Raw genomic sequence first — 6,529 nt, 5'->3', positions numbered from 1 at the left:
GACGTGAAGCACGCCAGACTGAACTTCAACCCTTTGTACGAGCTTCGGTACAGGTCGAAAAAGCCTTGCACCCACAACTGCCTGGTGAACAATCTCCGGATCAAGATTGAAGTCGAGAAACGGGACTGCCAACGAAGGGACTTCTTTCTCAACGTCTGCCACATACCCAGTTATGCCGAATGGGACGACGATGAGGAGTGGCATTACCAGGGCGATATCATCGGGAAAACACGCGCCATTGACTCTGCCGGTCACTCTAAAGTTCTGGAGTATCCCACCATGGCTCAAGCGCAGGAGGTTTTAAACGTGAAACATGAAAGCGAGGAGGAAGATGGCGAGGAAAGCGGTGACGAGAAAGCGGGCCATGAACACGATGTGAATATTCATATGGAGGAGGAAACGAGTGATGATGAATTATACATGGATGTCAACCTTGATGAGGAATCTGAAGAAGGCCTTCGATTTGGGAACAAGACCGACGGGGTAAGCGTCGTAGGAAAAGAAATTGTTATCCCAGGGAATGACACTCGGGTCGAAGAAGAACTCGACGTCATCTTTCCAGATTTGAATTCCTTCGATCCATCGAATCGAGTCTCGCATTCGACTCCGCGATACGTTGTCATTGAGAAAGGTCGGACGCTTCGTCTGAGACGGGAACAACGAATGGAAAATCTAGTCGAGCCGGTAAGCAAGCAGATCTGAGTAAGTATAATAAAATCTGATTGTGTAACTTCATTCCCTGTTTTTTTCACATTTCGCAGCCCCACGCCAGCAAAAAATTGTACAGACTCACGAAAAGACGAATGAAACGGCAGTCGAAAGCGAAACATTGTCATACGGAAACGGGGCTGAACAGTTTTCGGAAAATATTCATGCCCTGGAAAAAGAGTAAGAAATGCAAAAAACACAAGTGTATCGGAAAACGTTCCGACAATTGGGCAACGAGTCGTTGCAGCAACCCTTCAACCTCAAATGGTTCCTCCGACGACACCGAGGGGTTAAGTGAAACGGACCGTTGGCCATAAGACTGAAATCGAAAGGACGTGACGTCGGAATTGATGAAAAAGAAAAGTGTGAAACAAAGAATTGTAATCCACGAACATAACGTGAGTGAACCAAAATTTTCCCCTCTTATATCCGGCGAGTAAAATACGAGGTACAAAAATTACCGGCAGAAGCGTTAAGTGCAGCGTTCGGTGTGTGCCGAGTCCAAAGCGGAGAACTTTTTGCGAGGTTGGAGAAAAAGTTACGAGGGTAAAATTAATGCTAGTAGTATCTATATACCTGTATATAAAGGTTGAATCTCACCAAGGGTGATTGCAGGAGGATTGAAATCGGGAGAAGAAAACTTATAAAATAAGTTTAAAACACCGGCGGCGGAAAGTTGCGGTACCGTCACGTCATTCTGAACGTGGAATTAAATTTTTATATCCCTTGCTGAGAGCTCGGAACGATTGAAGAAGCTCCTTCTCGCCGTGCTATAATAATAAGAAATTCTCTCGCGGAATGAGCTTGTAAAAAAAAAAAATAAAATAAATAAAGACATACAGATTCTATAACCGTACATAAAAATTAAATTCATTACCAAGTACATGATTTGAACGAAAAGTTAACGGCAACACTGGAGCCGACATTGTTTAATGCCTTGGGATTTATAACGGTGCCGTCCGTCCTACAGTTGCAAAATCGGAGGACTCGTATTACATCAGAGTGTGCAGATGGTGGCGATAGGAACGAAGAAGACGCCATCAAACGCACATCACGGGGAAAACGAAAGACGCGATCGTAAACCAGGAGCAGCTCTGCACGAGGGAATACGGTGTAAAACGTGGTGGATGGAAACATGGGGAGGGGGCGAAGGGCGAACGAGGAAGACGAAGTAGGAAGAATGGATAGAGGGAGTCATAAACCGAGCAATCCCTCGTAAAATCAAGTTTATCTCAACGATCCAAAATAGTTATCGCCGTAGCACGACGTACGCACACACACACGCACACACACACACTGTTCCCGGGATCGTTTCTCGAAAATCGTGGAAGCGATTGCCCGTCAAGAAGTATTAATTCTTCCCGAGGGAAAGGCGAGGCGCGAAACACTCTTTTAGCGTAAATTAGCCGAACGGTCCGGCATCGTCGTAGTTAGTCCGAGATCAATGCGGTAACTATATGAGTGAAACGAAGAGAACCTCTATAATCAGATAGCTTGCCCTAATATCCCTCGGAACTCTTCGCCCCTAGACTGTCATCCCAACGTACACGTCTATCCGAGCTTGGTAGGTGTATATTTTCCTGGAGTATCTTGTATTACAACTATAGTCGAGTTCTCCCTCCCCTCCCCGACTTCCTCCGAATCCTTCTCACGGGCTATTCCGTCCTTTTAACCCCCATGAGCCATACCCTGCACCCTATCTGATCCAACCGCGAACCTCACGAGAAAGTTTCGATTCGATTTCCTCGTTTCACCGAATCCACGATCCTAGAGTACATAGTGTATAAGCACAGTAATTACCTAACGAACTGATAGTTTTTTTACCACTTTTGTATAACGTTTTACTTGTTGATAGTGCTGCAAGTCCATCCAATTCTTAGATTCGTTACAAAAGCCTGTTCTGTAGATAATATTACTCTGATGATCAACTCTTTCAAAAGCAACTCGAAAAATGATCAAATCTGATTCAACGGTTTGTACCGCTTGTGGCCATTTTCTCAATTTTCACGCAGTCGTTGTTGGTCACAAACGGTACTAAAGTGGCCATGAACGGTACGTCCATCCTAATTGAATTTATCAGGTGTTCGTTATTGCGACGTGTTGCATAAACTTCTGATTACGTTCAACCCTATCGATACGTCGATTCTTCCCCCCTTCCACTGTCTATTCTGCACACCTACCCCCTTAAATGTATCAATCAAATTCATCCGCTAGCATATTCTGCAGCCGTATTCGATATTCAAAGCAGCCGTGATCGTGTCGTCCCTGCATCGATACGATCCGTGTTTGCATATCAGCTATAATGCAATCCGCCCTAAAGTTACGTACACCGCTGGTGAAAGCACGTGGATATAACGTAATTATCCACGTGCCAAACGGTCGTATGAATATTATACTTAATATTGCAGCTGTAAAAGATTAGAATCACGGTAAAAAAATTAAAAGATAAAAACTCCAGTCAGGATTACAAACGTAGAAAAGATATTTGTCGTCGAAAGTCTCAACGCATGTACACGTACATAAAACTACACAAAGAGTCTCCTGAAAAGAAATCTCTCAAGTATAAATCCGCGTTTGCAATGAACGAAACTCGGATTCGGCAAGCAAGGGGTGGAGGCCAGGCAACAGTCACGGTCGAACCTAAGCGGTGCAAGGAATATGAAGGCAGCATTGTAGGGACGACGATATCGGTAAGCAGAAATCAGTGTGGTAGTTGAATGGATGGCGCCAGTCCACCACTTGCTGCATCTCCGCCAGCGGGCCGCACAAACTCTTTAGCATTTATGCCTGGAATCGCGTCTGTCTGTCTGCCCGAAGGCGCTACCGAGAATTCTCCCAACTTCATTAAAATATCACCATCAACACTCTCCGCGAGCGTTTCTCACATTGTTGAACAAAGACTTGGCAAGCGTGTCGGCCAAAGAGAGACGAAGATGGGGAAAAATTGCCAAGACAAATTTTTTCAATACACTCGCGATTTTTGCCCGATATTTCACTTTCCCTTTATCGTACCGCGTATATAGAAGATAAAAATCGTTAGAATTCTAGTTCAACCACGGAAGAAGCGGAACGAAGGAGTTTGTTTATCGCAATTGCGAACTCTCTCAGAGACATGAAAGCACTCAAGTAGCGAAGCGTTGCACCACCGCGTCTAAAGCATATACAGAGCATATTTTCAGGTTGAGAGAAGATACGTGTAGGTTCTACATTCACTGGGCAACTTGTGCCACATGATGTACAGCCTCTTGTACGCATGCGGGTACATGTGACAGTTTTATTTCATAGTAACAAAGTGGGGGGACCACGCACGATGTACGAGGAAGTTGCTTTGGTTTTTGCCGCTCGAGTAATTGAGCTTGTCTCGTCTGAAACAGATCCACCAAATGAGCTTAAAGGCGCCTCTTCCATCCTACCCTGCGGATACCAACAAACGTCCGCCAATGCGTCCATACACGTGGCAATAAATATTCAACTCCAAATTCTACCGCTCACGTCAACGAGGAACCAGCTAAAAAAATTAACTACGTAAACGAGTCAATATTGTTCCCACCATAACGTGCTAGCCAAGTTGAGCTGGTAACGAGAAAATAATAATAGGTAAAGATAATTTACGAATATTACTTTTGTACTAATTCATCTGTTATACTTTTGAACAAGATATAAACTGGTTTCTTTTCAACTATAAGATTCCATACGCGCGTACTCGTAGAAAAGATATAAGAATTCTAGACATCTGGTAGGAAGTTCAAAAAGCAACCCTGCAGTCGAGAGAGGTAACGATGGGAGATGGGATAACTCGGTTCGTTAAAATAGATGAAATAAATGCCGCGTTTATAACTCTCTGCGTTGCTCGAAACAAACAACGGTTATTGCTTCGCAAACTACGCGCATCCCCTGCAGACGATAATCACTGGCAACCATTTGGCTATGATTATATTACTGCCACGTTAATGTAGCATCTTTGCAGGCTTAGCCGTACAAATATTACGGATGAACGCAACCCTTTTATGGTATACCTAATGAGTTCCAGATTTCGATTATTTTATTTTATTTATTTTTTTACAATTTTTTATACTTGTTTCTCTTTTCATTCAGTTTTGATGGTTCGTAGTGTATGGTAACGGTACCGGCTTGTCCTCTGTGCTATAATAACAGAGAAACTGCGCGCAGGTTTTATCTCATCATTGTTCGACAAACGCTGGAAATTACGCTCATTATATCAAAGATCCATGCCGAGATTTGCTAAACAGATGTCTGGGTAACTGTTTAACCGTTCGCTAGCTCGCGTAGATATTCGTCATGGTTAAAACGGCATTGTTCCTTTTATTGCCCACCATAACAGCGTGGAAAAATTCAACGACTCGGTGAAGAAGAAGGAAATTGAAGTTCCGGAAATCTATCGAACAACTAATAATTACGCAGTAATACGTAAATAATGACTCTCTGAAAATCATCCGACTTCGGTTTTATGAAGACTCCGATGAAGTGTTTCTCGGATTTTTCGTATAAATTTTACATACGAATTTTTCCACCGTGACGTCAAGACAAAGAATACATTGCGTGGTTTTAAATTGCGTCGAGGCACCAAAGAAAGATTGATGAGGCGAAGCGGATCTCTATCTGCTTAGATTGCTATTCACAGGCGGTGAAATGTAGGTATAAAGAGTGACATAGGAAGAATGATGCGAATACGAGACGTGAACACACGCACATACGTGCAGAACAAATTAAACGTAATTAACGACTCAGACGAGGAAGTGCGGCTTGGATTGAGTTGATCTGATAGTCGGGTCTCCATGAATGCATCAAAGGAGATTTGATGCAAACTGCATCTCGCACATACGCACGTTCAATTTAACTTGATAAATAAATGCTTTCACGAAACGTAATCAGATTTTTTTTCATTCACCGCGATGCTGCCTGTGGCGGTGTAATGTAAGTATGTATGTACCAAATCAAAGAGAGAACCGTATGAGATTTTATTAATTCGTCTTTGCACGATTTACATGCCAGCAGTTGGCTTTTTACGACGACTCGCAGGACAAAATAACTGCAAACCTTACCGAATAAATCAAGAAGAAAATATTACCCGGCACGCGATCAACTTACAGGTGCTACATAACAATCATTATTCAAGTCACATTGAGTATCTACTTATGGCATATGTATTAAAGTACCGATATCGCCACTGTAATGGACCATAATTCAATCGACGTTACATTATATCGTTATACTATCAGATTGAAGCGACGCTCTGAATTGATATTATAATATACGATACCGCCTCTGCACAGATCAGGCATAAAATAATAATAAACTTGAACTAACGATTCTCAAAATAAAGAATAACTCCGATTATGAGATACTTTGAACCTGAAGCTATGCAACGAATAAAAATCTAAATTTCAATAATATCTTTTAACAAATTGTAAATATTAATTTCACAGATTATGAAACAAGTTTTTGAGGGTTTCTTCAGCGCAACCCGAATGATACGGGCTCTCTAATTTATTTACACGAATTATTGTTTCGAATGCAGGAATAATACGTTCATGTCACCCCCTCGAATTGAATTTAGACGAGAAATCCACGTCGTCTATATTTACTCCTAATCTTAACTCAATGATCTAACGTGAATTCCGGAATGCAGTAATTGCGGATTTGTACAGACTTTTACCTGCTTAATTATGGCAAGATTACATATACATATAATGACATTGCCAACAGGAAAAATGCGAATCGGTAACAATACCTTACGGAGCGAAAATTAACAGTGAAAATTTTTAAAAAATCTTACAAAGTTAGCAGTGGCGTCACCTAG

The sequence above is a fragment of the Neodiprion virginianus genome, chromosome 4 (assembly GCF_021901495.1).
Source record: "Neodiprion virginianus isolate iyNeoVirg1 chromosome 4, iyNeoVirg1.1, whole genome shotgun sequence".
Taxonomy (NCBI): Eukaryota; Metazoa; Arthropoda; class Insecta; order Hymenoptera; family Diprionidae; genus Neodiprion; species Neodiprion virginianus.
This window is presented reverse-complemented; position numbering follows the sequence as displayed.